The sequence below is a fragment of the Phycodurus eques genome, unplaced genomic scaffold, assembly GCF_024500275.1.
Source record: "Phycodurus eques isolate BA_2022a unplaced genomic scaffold, UOR_Pequ_1.1 contig_131, whole genome shotgun sequence".
In the NCBI taxonomy this organism is placed as follows: Eukaryota; Metazoa; Chordata; class Actinopteri; order Syngnathiformes; family Syngnathidae; genus Phycodurus; species Phycodurus eques.
The window spans coordinates 10,632-23,778 of NW_026904128.1; the positions used below are offsets into that span (position 1 = coordinate 10,632).

A 13,147-nucleotide genomic window follows, 5' to 3' on the forward strand; every position below is an offset into this window, starting at 1 on the left:
TACGATCCAAAACCAGTATTTGGAAATATCCATCCATCCATCCATCCATTTTCTGAACCGCTTCTCCTTCTCGGGTCGCGGGCGTGCTGTAGCCTATCCCAGCTGTCATCGGGCAGGAGGCGGGGTACACCCTGAACTGGTTGCCAGCCAATCGCAGGGCACATAGAAACTCTGCATTTATCCGGGCTTGGGACCGGCCTACAGTTTGCACTGACTTGTGCCCCCATAGGGCTGCATTAAAAAAATCTTGCGTTGGCCGGGAATCAAACCCGGGTCAACTGCTTGGAAGGCAGCTATGCTCACCCCTATACCACCAACGCCTGCATGTTGTATGTGGCTGTATAACCACTGATGCATTTTAAATCATGGAGTGATTTTTGAACAGTGAAACTGAAACAATGTCCAAGCTTAAACCCATCCATCCATCCATTTTCTGAGCCGCTTCTCCTCACTAGGGTTCGCGGGGCGTGCTGGAGCCTATCCCAGCTGTCATCGGGCAGGATGTCAGGGGTACACCCTGAACTGGTTGCCAGCCAATCAGCAGGGCACATAGAAACAAACAACCATTCGCACTCACAGTCATGCCTATGGGCAATTTAGCGTCTCCAATTAATGCATGTTTTTTGGGATGTGGGAAGGAAACCGGATTGCCCGGAGAAAACCCACGCAGGCACGGGGAGAACATGCAAACTCCACACAGGTGGAACCGGGGTTGGAACCCGGTCCTCAGAACTGTCAGGCTGACGCTCTAACCAGTCGTCCACCGTGCCGCCCATTTGGGAATAGATTCGGTAATTGTTTTTAAATGTAACCAGTGTGACTGTGAACTAAATACTTGGATACTGGACCGTCCAGGTGAAATTTCCGAAATTGGTTTTGTTTTTTTGTAAAGATCACAGGTAAAGTTAATTATGGAAAAAAAAAAAAAAAAAGCAAGCGATAACCAACTATTCTGGCAAATGACAATAATGGCAAATGCATTCACACCTCATTTATGCATGTTCTAATCGTATTTATTAGTACTCACTCACGAGTGACGATGTGTGACGTAGTGGTGACGTTAGTCCCCATCTGTCCAGGCGGAGACACTTTCCAGTCTGCCTGCTCGATGCTCTCTTTGACTACTTTGGTCTGTCTTAGTAGTGTTGGTGTTCGTTTTGCTGAAGTACAGTATGTCCGTGAAGGAATTTCAAATGTGTTTCCCAACCTTTTAGCTCTCGATTGTGCTATCAGGAACAAAACCTGGTTGAAATGTCTCAGAAATTGATGGTTGGCCTCGGCTTGCTTCTTGCTTGTGCTTGCTTGCTTTGACATTACAAGCCGATATTGCGCTGAAGTCCAAAACTCATGGACAGTTCTGGTGCTTACTCACAGAGGAGAAGTACCCCAACATGAGGAAACGTGCAACCTGTTTGGCAGCATTATTCGGCTCAACTTATTTATGTGAGTCAGCCTTTTCTCACATGAAGATCATCAAGTCCAAGTACCGTTCCACCATGACTGATGATCATTTGGAAGTGTGCTTGAGGCTAGCTGTCAGCAGCGACTGTCCGGATTATGCATCTCTGGCTGATTACATTCAGTGTAAGTCATCAGAGGAAGGTATGGACAAAAAAATTGTTGTGTTCAGCAATATGGGTTCCCACAGTTATGCAAGGTACACTACCATATCAGAATCAGAATCATCTTTATTTGCCAACTATGTCCAAAACACACAAGGAATTTGTCTCCGGTAGTTGGAGCCGCTCTAGTATAACAGACAGTCAATTTACAGAACACTTTGGAGACATAAAGACATTGACAAAAAACAATTGTGCAAAAAGATGCAGAGTCCTCTAGCACTTAGAGCAGTTCGAATGACAAATATTGCAATACTCCGGTGCAATGACCATTGTGCAAAGGGCGCTGAGACTTCAAGGAGTGTATGCGGCTTAAAGTGACGAGTAGTGCGATCATCTGGGACAATGTTGGTTGTGCAAATGTTACAGATACTCCTCAATCAGTGTGCAAATGGAGCAGATGCTACTCTGGCATGAGTGGCCAGTATATGCAAATAGTGCAGCATGGCGAGACAACTACAGTGAGTGCACGAGTAATACATAATTGGCCCCACAGAAATGTGACAAGGAACTCAAGTCAAAAAATTGCCAGCTTGTTGTAATGGAATAATAGGTTAGGTGTTTAAGAAGTTGATCGCAAGAGGGAAGAAGCTGTTGGAATGTCTACTAGTTCTAGTTTGCGTTGATCGGTAGCGCCTACCTGAGGGAAGGAGCTGGAAGAGCTGGTGACCGGGGTGCAGACGGTCCGAGAGGATTTTGCACGCCCTTGTCTTAGTTCTGGCAGCGTGCAAGTCCTCAATGGTGGGTAGGGGGGTACCGACAATCCTTTCAGCAGTTTTGATTGTCCGTTGCAGTCGGAGTTTGTCCTTTTTTGTAGCAGCACCAAACCAGACTGTGATGGAAGAACACAGGACCGATTCGATGTCCGCTGTGTAGAACTGTCTCAGCAGCTCCGGTGGCAGGCCGTGCTTTCTCAGAAGCCGCAGGAAGTACATCCTCTGCTGGGCCTTTTTGAGGACGGAGTTGATGTTGTTCGCCCACTTCAGGTCCTGAGAGATTGTAATTCCCAGGAACTTGAAGGTCTCGACGGTTGACACAAGGCAGCTGGACAACGTGAGGGGCAGCTGTGGCGAAGGATGCCTCCTGAAGTCCACGATCATCTCTACCGTCTTGAGCGTGTTCAGCTCCAGGTTGTGTCGCCCGCACCACAGCTCCAGCCGCTCCGCTTCCTGTCGATATGCAGACTCGTCACCGTCCTTGATGAGGCCGATGACAGTGGTGTCATCTGCAAACTTCAGGAGCTTGACAGTCGGGTTCGCTGAGGTGCAGTCGTTCGTGTAGAGAGAGAAGAGCAGCGGAGAGAGGACACAACCTTGGGGCGCCCCAGTCCTGATGCTGCGTGTGGATGAGGTGGCCTCCCCCAGCCTGACCTGCTGTGTCCTGCCCGTCAGAAAGCTGTAAATCCACTGGCAGATGGCAGGTGAGACGCTGAGCTGGAGAAGCTTGGTTGAAAGGAGTTCAGGGATGATGGTGTTGAACGCTGAGCTGAAGTCCACGAACAGGATCCTCGCGTAGGTCCCTGCACTGTCGAGGTGTTCTAGGATGAAGTGCAGTCCCATGTTGACTGCATCATCCGCAGACCTGTTCGCTTGGTAGGCAAACTGCAGGGGGTCCAGCAGGGGACCTGTGACACTCTTGAGGTGGTCCAGCACGAGACGTTCAAAGGACTTCATGACCACAGATGTCAAAGCGACAGGCCTGTAGTCATTCAGACCAGAGATTGCAGGTTTCTTGGGGACTGGTATGATGGTGGAGCGTTTGAAGCAGGATGGAACTTCGCACATTTCCAAAGATCTGTTAAAGATCTGAGTGAAGACTGGAGCGAGCTGGTCCGCGCAGACTTTGAGGCAGGATGGGGACACATGGTCCGGTCCTGTTGCTTTGTTAATCTTCTGTTGTTTGAAGATGCGTCTCACATCCTGTTCATGGATGGTTAACGCAGAAGTCAGAGGTGTGGTTGTGGTCGCGGGTGCGGCCGGGTGGGTGTGTGGAGTGAAACTGTCCTTTTCAAATCTGCAATAGAAGGTATTCAAGTCGTTGGCTAGTGTGCTATTGTTCTCAGCTTGGGGGGATCGTCGCTTGTAATTAGTCAGCGATTGGAATGCACGCCAGACTGATTTCGAGTCGTTCGCGCTAAACTGTTTTTCCAACTTTGCTGCATAGATCCTCTTTGCAATGTTAATTTCTTTAGTAAGCAGGTTTCTAGCTCGATTATACAGGGCCCTGTCCCCGCTCTGATATGCATCTTCCTTAGCTTGGCGAAGCTGCTTAAGTTTAGCAGTGAACCACGGCTTGTTGTTGTTGAATGTCCGAAATGATTTTGTTGGTACACAAACCTCTTCACAGAAACTGATATAGGATGTGACAGTGTCCGTATATTCATCCAGGCTGCCAGCTGAATTTTCAAAGACACTCCAGTCTGTGCAGTCTAAACAGCTTTGAAGTTCCATCTTGGCTTCATTGGTCCACTTTTTGACTGTTTTCACTGTAGGCTTCGCACATTTAAGTTCTTGCTTGTACGTCGGTATTAAGTGAATTAAGCAGTGATCAGAAGAGCCCAGGGCTGCACGAGGTATAGCACGGTATGCGTTTTTTACCGTAGTGTAGCAGTGGTCTAAAGTATTATTTTCCCTGGTAGGACAGTCGATGTGCTGCTTGTATTTAGGGAGTTCGTGGTTGAGTTTAGCTTTGTTAAAGTCCCCGAGAATAATGAGGGGTGAGTCAGGGTGTTTTTTTTCAATTTCGTTTACTTGTTCGGCGAGCGTTAGCAGTGCGACGTTCGTGTTAGCTTGCGGCGTAATATAGACTCTAGCCAGTATAAACGATGCAAACTCACGTGGCGAGTAAAATGGTTTACAGTTCAAAAACAGCGACTCCAAATGCGGGCTGCAGTGTGTGCTGAGCACCGTGACGTCCGTACACCATTTTTCGTTTATATGGAGGCATATCCCGCCGCCCTTCATTTTTCCCGATGATTCCATGTCGCGGTCCGCTCGATGAATGTTGAAGCATGACGCCGCCATCGGGTACAGCGTCGCAAAGCCAGGTCTCCGTGAAGCACATGGCCGCGGAACGTCCGAAGTCTTTACTGCTCTTTAACAGAAGATGAAGCTCGTCCATTTTGTTGGGTAGGGAGCGTACATTCGCGAGGTGGATCGACGGGAACGCCAATCTGTGTCCTCTCTTGCGGAGTTTCACCTGAATGCCGGCTCGTTTTCCTCTGTGGCGCCGCTTCCGCATCCATGCGCCGAAAACCGCGGACGCCGCTCCGGTGAGTAACTCGGGGAAAAGACTGAGCGGATTTTCGAAAGTTGGTGACAGAAAGTCCGGAGTAGCCTCCTTGATGGTTTGCAGGTCTCCCCTTGTGTAAGTGAGTCGTGTAAGGTCTCCAAAGACGGACGAAAAACACAAAAACAAAGACAATACTAGAGAGCCCGTTACCGAGGCGACCACACTGGTTGGCGCCATCTTGAATATGATTGAACTTCGACGATACCAATACCACCGGATCGTATTACTATCCCAAAAAAAGTAACTCATCTTTATCACTTCGGCTTAATACCAAAAACAAATCCGTACGGTCCTAACAAGGATTGTTAAATCTACTCGGTCATTAATAAATGCAAACGATTTTTAAGAGATGAAGCTGCTGTAAAAATGGAGTACTCATTTTAATTACCCTTTCACTCGGTGCGGTTACTCATCAAGGGGTGATAAGTGAGGGCAGACCGGATTGGCTCCGTAAAACTAAAGCCAGTTAGCACACCTAGGGGAATTCATCTCGACACCGGCTTAACAGCTCCTTGTCCCCTCGCGCGTACTGTGTTGGGGAAAAAGTGGGGAGCTTGACCCTTTAAACAGAGAGTCTGTCAGGACATTTCTCCCGATTAGTCATGCGGGTAAGCGAAATCTGACATGTGGCGCCCAACGTGGGGCTCGAACCCACGACCCTGAGATTAAGAGTCTCATGCTCTACCGACTCTACTGGGCTAATTATTCTTTCCAAGGCCTTTTTGGTGCAAATAAATTAACACTATAATGAAGCCAATCAGTGCAATACATGTGCCGACTGCTGCTACAATTACATTGTACCTGTTCTCCTTCTGTAGCTGTGTGTCTTCTGGAATGAGAAAAGTTGCAGAGGAGCCGCTACTGTCAAAGCCACACGTGTAGTTGTTTTTCAGCGATGATGCCACTCTTATCTGAGTGGTGATTCTGAAAGTGAGTTCTCTGTCAACACAACGGTGGTGCTGGCGTTGAGATCTCGCTGATGAGTGTCCTCCCAGGTCACTGTAAATACCGGGTAGCTCTCGGACTGGCAGGTTAGCACGAGCTCGCCTTCTGTTGCTGATTTGTAAATGTTTTTGGTGACCGTTTTATAAGGTGCAGTAACAGATAACTTAATATCCTTATAGTCAGACCTGCTTTTTGTCCCTATTACACACTGGTAGGTTCCCGTGTCATTGATGCGTAGCCTGGACACTTGCAACTTGGCCCAGCCATCTTTAATCTGCTCGGTAAGAAGCCTGGCACGACCCCGGAAGTCTGAATGTTGTGAGGAGGTTTGTTCCTGCCCTTTTTCCATTTGGTACACTTCCCGAGACCGAGCCGGTGAGGTCCAGTGCCAGGACACCTCCAAGTCCTTGTAGGGAGGCTGAGACAAAGGAAAGAACCGGCAGCCCATTAACACGTCTCCTCCCAACTCGGCTTTATATGAGGTCCGCTCCGCAGTGGTGGTTAACATGACTTGGAGACATGGCTGGAACATGACTTGCAAAATAAAGATATTGGTCCACTTCATTTAGATCTTTTATATTTTCTTCCGTAAAAATAGTTATTTTACCTTCTTCTGCTTCCTTTGTTGGGGTATTTTGCTCCTTTCTCATAGCTTGAATATTTGTCAGGTCTACGGAGTCCATCGGGCAAATATTCTTTTCAGCAATCCAGTTGTTCTATCACATCCAATTTATGGGATAGGTAAGTCACATCGGCAGTTAGAGCGAACAGCTTCCCAGTAGTTCTTGGTATGAATTCTTCCAATTTATCGAGAAGGGCTTTTTGTTCTACAAATGCTGCCTGATGTTTCAACACAAGACCTGTAATCTCCTCCTGTCCTTTTTGTACTACTTGTAGTGCTGTTAATGTGAGCCTTAATGCAGCTGCTGTATTCGTCGCTTGTTCCTCCAATGCAGCCGTACCAGCTCTCAGGGCATTCGGCTGATCCATTCTTCTCTTTCCTCGTTCTGCGGGGTGAGACTGCGCAGTTCTCAGTTCACTTGCTTCAATCCCACTATATGTTTACTCTCACATTGGCCCCACCCCCTGAAGGGGGTGTTCCTTATAATTCAATTGTCTTTAATCTAATTATCTCTTCTTTATCGTATAATTCTTGCAACGCCAACAACACCTTTCCCAATACGTCTTATATAGAAACCTTTTTGCGTTTTCTAAGTAATTTTAATTCTCTTTCGAAGAGGAAGATGACTCTTCGATTGGTCTATTCCACAGATGAGAGAGCCATACCTTAACTACTTTGTCACCACCATCAATCGTTTATGTGCGGCGGCCTTCCTCTGGTTCTTGTGCCTCCTTCTCTGGGGAAGCTTTCCCCTCTGTAGGCCGTCATCGCCCACTCCTTCTGATCTTCTCGGGCTCCCAGTCTTCATCATCTTTTATAGCGTTTTTTTTCCGCTTTCATTACTTGTCCTATTTTCTTCCATCTCGTACTTCCATAACTTTTGGGCCATTTTTCGTTATATCTTGGGCATCCTCTCAGAGACTGATGTTTTGTCCTATTTGGCAGTATATGCCCGTCCCCATTACAACCATGGTGGGGGCACCTTTTTCTCCTTAATTTAAGGCGTTCTTTTAAACTATTAATCTCTTTGTCGCTACCATCTGAGTCGTTTGAGGCAGTTTCGATCGGCTCTTGCCAATTTTCTAATTCCTCTGTTGCCGCTTCTGCTAGCGTTAATAATTTTGTTTTCCCACTTAAACCACTTAAGACCCTCGTCGGGCTATCACTTTGATCTCTTTCCTCTCTTCTGACAGTTGTTCTCAATGACAACTTCATTCCTAGGGAGTATATTCCTTCATAAGGTACCAAGGCTACCATAACCCTGACTTCGACCCAACTGCTGTCTGGGCTGGAAGCACCAGATGAGGTGTCATGGGACTCATCTGTAGTGTAGCAACTTTCTCTTTATACTCCATCTTCTTGGTGGCTTTGTCCAACAACGTTCGATAGGTATACAAGCCGTTTCCTCCTTCTTCTCGCTCGTGCGGAGCGTTGGGTAAGGGGGTTACTGGGATGCGTTCATTGGCTAAAATGTTACCTATTATCACTTCCCAGGATGTTCCAATCCTTGAGGTGTACAGTGGATCCAATTGCATCTTTGGTACTGATTGTTCTATTAATTATGCGGGGCGTTCGTTTTCTGCCCGCTCCAGCCAATTCGTGTTGAGTGAACTCGAAAGTCCCAAATCTAGTCTTTCTTTGCTTATCTCCGTTTTTGTAGGGTGAGTTAAAATGGGAGGCAACCGGCTTATTGGTGTCTCCGCTTTTGGTTACTTGCCATCCCTCGGCTTGACCAGCTAACACCAATGTTCCTGCCTGGACCCTATTCCAGCAGTGGTCACAATATAGTAGCATTGTTCCATTCCACCAACATTCACAGTTTTTCTGTCCTTCATTTTCTTGTGGGTTCCAATCCCATTGGGCATAGAATTTTAATCGAGGCAAATCTCTCACTCTGCAAATTTCGCAAATGTAAGCATCAAGTACCTTTGCTGGTCCCAAGTCTTCCAAGGTCGGGGATCCGGCGATCCAATCCCGGCTTGTCCCATGTCTTCTGTTCGCCTGTGTTTCGTTTTTTTCCGCAGGAGACACAGCCTTGATTCACTTGGTGCCAACACAAACTCTCTATCCCCTTGGATAGATATCCTCTTCTAGCATTCTCCAAAAGTTTAAATGCTCTTCCAGCCATTATTCCACTCGTAGTCCTCTGTGTGACCACAACACCCTTTATCATGGCCAACTTAACAAAAGGCGGAACTTCTTCTTCCATCTCAGTACTCATATCTTTCTTCTATTTCGGCTTCTAACTAAATCGACTGGTATTGGTTTAAGCTGCTCTACCCCTTGGATCCCTCTCTCCTTGAGGCGCACTGTGTTTCTGTCCAACAATTCTTCTACGATGTCAGGATTTTCATATTTGGTTTTTACTGCTTGCTTGTCGGATACGCTATGTGACTTGACCCACACTCTCTGTCCCACTTGTATCGGGCACTTCTCTTTCTGGGGACTTGCGTCCTCTTTTACTCTGCCAATGTCAGGGGCGACAAAGGGGCGTTGATTAAATTCCTCTGAGGGGGACGGTCTTCCCGTCCTGCTCCTCCCATTCAAGTCATTGACCAATTCCACCAACTTTCCACTCCATTCTTTCCCGTTAGCATTTTTTCCTAGCCAATTTTTAGCCAAAGCAATGGTCCTTTCGGCCACACCATAAGCTTGGGGGGTGTAAGGCGGTGAATAAACTCTAGTTATTCACCATTTTTGACACCACCTGTCCACCGCAGTGTTTTTAAAATGGGTTCCATTATCATTTCTTAACTCTTTTGGTATTCCTAGCCACATGCATCCTTCCTCTAGTGTCTTGATCACACTGTTAGCATTAGCTTTTCTCACTGCTTTTGTCCCCAAAATGTCCTGACATCGAATCAACTGACACGATTAGGTACTTCTCACCTTTCGCGCCATTCACTCCCATGGGGCCTGCTACGTCCATGCAGACTGATGCCCATGGCACAATGCTCTTGATAGTCAATCCTTCAGCTCGCTGTCCTCGGCGTCCTGCGTTGTATCTATTACACTGCTCGCAGTCCCGCAACACAGGTAGAATTTTCTTATCTGAGATCCAAAGTTCCAGTCTTCCCAGTTCTCTCTTTGTGGGTAAGGTACCTCCATGGCCTAGCGCTTCATGTATGGCCGTAGTAATCTCACGCACAAACTCGTCTGGGACCACTTTTCCTCCAGGGGTCTTGTCCCATTCGTCTGCTCCTACAACAACAAATTTTCTCTCTTGGACGTATCTATCAACTTCATCATTTCCTCTCCAATGGGCCCCGTCCTTAACGTGGGCTCTCTGGTGGACAACATCTATGTTCATATTTAACCTCAACTCAGCTATCTTTTTCCATAATTCTGTATGGGCTACTGATTTGCCCTTTGCTCCTTCATATCCATTTTCTTCCCAAATGGACAGGTCTTCTTTAAGAGCTTGTGCACAATAGTGGCTGTCCGTTATTATCTTTACACGTCGCACGTGTAGCCTTATAGCTTCCAACAGTCCTTCCAATACTGCAGTAACCTCCCCGGCTTGGGCACTGCCAGGGGTTACACCTTTGCGACGGCTCTTTTCTTCTCCTTCATGTCTAAGAATGAAGCCCCAGTGGGCAGACTGGTCTTCACCTTTTTTTGATCCATCAGTATAGAGAATCCATTCGTATGGTTTTTCTACTTTTACCTCTGGTTTCGCTCGTTTCTTTGACGAGGGGGTTATTGGTCCTATTTCCAAATCGGGGTCGAGTAGGATATCCTCCCATCTCCCCCATCTCACATTGGTTGCTTTAGTGCTTTCGAGGGTGTCTTTCCGCAAAAAGCGATGGACTTGGCTCTGTGTGATGACCTTTATTCCTTGTCCCTGGGCTAAATTCTTCAACGTCCCCCAGTACCTGGCTAGGACTGCCAGTTCCCTTTCTTCCCGGGGAAACTTCGTTTCCACACTGCTCAGGGTGTAAGTCCATAAAGTCACCAAGCCAGCTCCTTCGTTACTGACGCTCACCATAGCCGAGTCCTCGTCGCACTCCACTTTAGCGATCAATCTTGTATCCAAACCTCTTGGTTCTAGTTGTACAGCGTTTCTCACTGCTTTCTTCAATTCTTCTAGGTTCTCTTGGTCTTTTGCTGACCAATCCCAGCTTTTAAACTTTCCTTCTTCAGGATTTTTCCACAGACGGGCATAAAGGGGCTTTGCATATTTTTGATAATAGGGGACATGGTCCCGAACATAGTTACACAGTCCGAGTATCCTCTGTAATTCTCTCTCGGACGTTGGGGGTAGGATTTGTTAAATCTTCTGCCGATAAGCATTTAAAAGTCCCAAGTCATCTGACACTTGGAACCCCAAGTAGTCTACTTGGAATCTAGCAAATTGGCATTTTTTCAGATTGAGTTTCAGTCCTGCTGCTGTCACTCTTCGAACTACAGTTTGTAAGAGGTTCAAATGCTCTTCTTCTGTATCATTCGCAATGAATATATCGTCGAAATAAATTGTGACTGGCAGTCCTTCCAAAACGTCCATTACCGCTGATTGAAACACATTTGGGGAATTCTTGTATCCCTGGGGTAATCTCTGCCAGATGAACGATTTCCCTTTATGTGTGAATGCCGTCTTTCCTTGCAATGCTATGGCAATCCTTAAGGAGAAAAATCCATTCGCTAGGTCGATGCATGTTTTATACTTTTTCACTCTCAGTGTTTTTAAGGACGCCTGGGGGTTTATGAGGCTGGCTCGATTAGCCACCGTTCGGCGGTTCAAAGCTTTAAAATTGATAACTGGCCTCCATCCCCCTCCTACCGACTCAGGCTTTTTGACAGCCTGAATAGGGCTGTTTGTTATTGGATTGGGTTCTTCACGAATTATTCCAAGCGCCAATCGTTCTTTCACTATCATCGCCATTTCAGCCACAGCTCCCGGGTTAAGAGGGTATTGTCTCACCGCCGGGTGCACTCCTCCACTTATGGCTTCTGAGAAAGCACGGCCTGCCACCGGAGCTGCTGAGACAGTTCTACACAGCGGTCATCGAATCAGTCCTGTGTTCTTCCATCACAGTCTGGTTTGGTGCTGCTACAAAAAAGGACAAACTCCGACTGCAACGGACAATCAAAACTGCTGAAAGGATTCTCGGTACCCCCTTACCCACCATTGAGGACTTGCACGCTGCCAGAACTAAGACAAGGGCGTGCAAAATCCTCTCGAACCGTCTGCACCCCGGTCACCGGCTCTTCCGGCTCCTTCCCTCAGGTAGGCGCTACCGATCAACGCAAACTAGAACTAGTAGACATTCCAACAGCTTCTTCCCTCTTGCGATCAACTTCTTAAACACCTAACCTATAATTCCATTACAACAAGCTGGAAATTTTTTGACTTGACTTCGTTGTCACATTTCTGTGGGGCCAATTATGTATTACTCGTGCACTCACTGTAGTTGTCTCGGCATGCTGCACTATTTGCATATACTGGCCACTCATGCCAGAGTAGCATCTGCTCCATTTGCACACTGATTGAGGAGTATCTGTAACATTTGCACAACCAACATTGTCCCAGATGATCGCACTACTCGTCACTTTAAACCGCATACACTCCTTGAAGTCTCAGCGCCCTTTGCACAATGGTCATTGCACCGGACTATTGCAATATTAGTCGTTCGAACTGCTTTAAGTGCTAGAGGACTCTGCATCTTTTTGCGCAATTATTTTTTTGTCAATGTCTTTATGTCCCCAAAGTGTTCTGTAAATTGACTGTCTGTTGTACTAGAGCGGCTCCAACTACCGGAGACAAATTCCTTGTGTGTTTTGGACATACTTGGCAAATAAAGATGATTCTGATTCTGATTCTGATTAACCGAGGCATGCAAAATGATGATAGACAAGGATGTTACAATCTATACTGATAGCCAATATGCGTATTCCACAGTTCATGTTTTTGCACAATATTGGGATAACAGAGGAATGATTACGTCAACAGGGAAACCAGTAACAGCATGCTGAATTACTTAAACAATTGTTACAGGCAGTGCAGCATCCACGAAAAGTGGCGATTTGTAAATGTGTTGCACATACATATGCATCTGCATCAAGATTCTTGAGGGAATGCATTTGCTGACAAAACTGCGAAAAAGGCAGTCCTATAAACCATTTTTGGGTTTAATAAAACAATATTGAGCAACAGACCTTAGATGACCAAACACTAAAAGATATGCAACAACAGAGTCCACAACAAGAACGCAATTATTGGGTAAAACAAGGTTCAAGGCTACAAAATGATGTTTACATTAGCACAGAAGGAAAAAAAATACTTCCAAAGAACCTATTTAAATGGGCTGCTATATTGAGCCATGGTGTGTCACATGTCTCAACAGGAGGGATGGTGGCACAGATACATCGACACTTTACAACCTATGGTTTCAATTTATATTCAAAGAATTATTGAAGAGCATGCATGATCTGTGCACGACATAATCCTCAAGGGCAATTGCGACCTACTAGAGGTAAATTTCCAGTGCCTACATACCCTTTCCAACGCATGCACATGGATTATATAGAATTAAATCAAAGTGAAGGAAAGAAATACTGTTTGGTTATCATAGATGCATTTTCTAAATGGATCGAATTATTCCCAACAAAATTACCTGATGCTCTGACGGTGGCAAAAGCACTATGTAAAGACATAATTCCAAGATATGGC

At 46.3% G+C, this 13,147-nt stretch overlaps 1 non-coding gene and 1 pseudogene across 1 annotated transcript; both read right to left on the reverse strand.

Annotated features, from left to right (window-relative positions):
* Positions 1–248: 248 nt before the first annotated feature.
* On the reverse strand, positions 249–320 carry trnag-ucc (transfer RNA glycine (anticodon UCC)). The gene has a single exon. It is a non-coding gene; the product is annotated as a tRNA-Gly (tRNA).
* Positions 321–5,608: 5,288 nt separating this feature from the next.
* Positions 5,609–6,420, reverse strand: LOC133398405 (programmed cell death 1 ligand 1-like; annotated as a pseudogene).
* Positions 6,421–13,147: the final 6,727 nt, after the last annotated feature.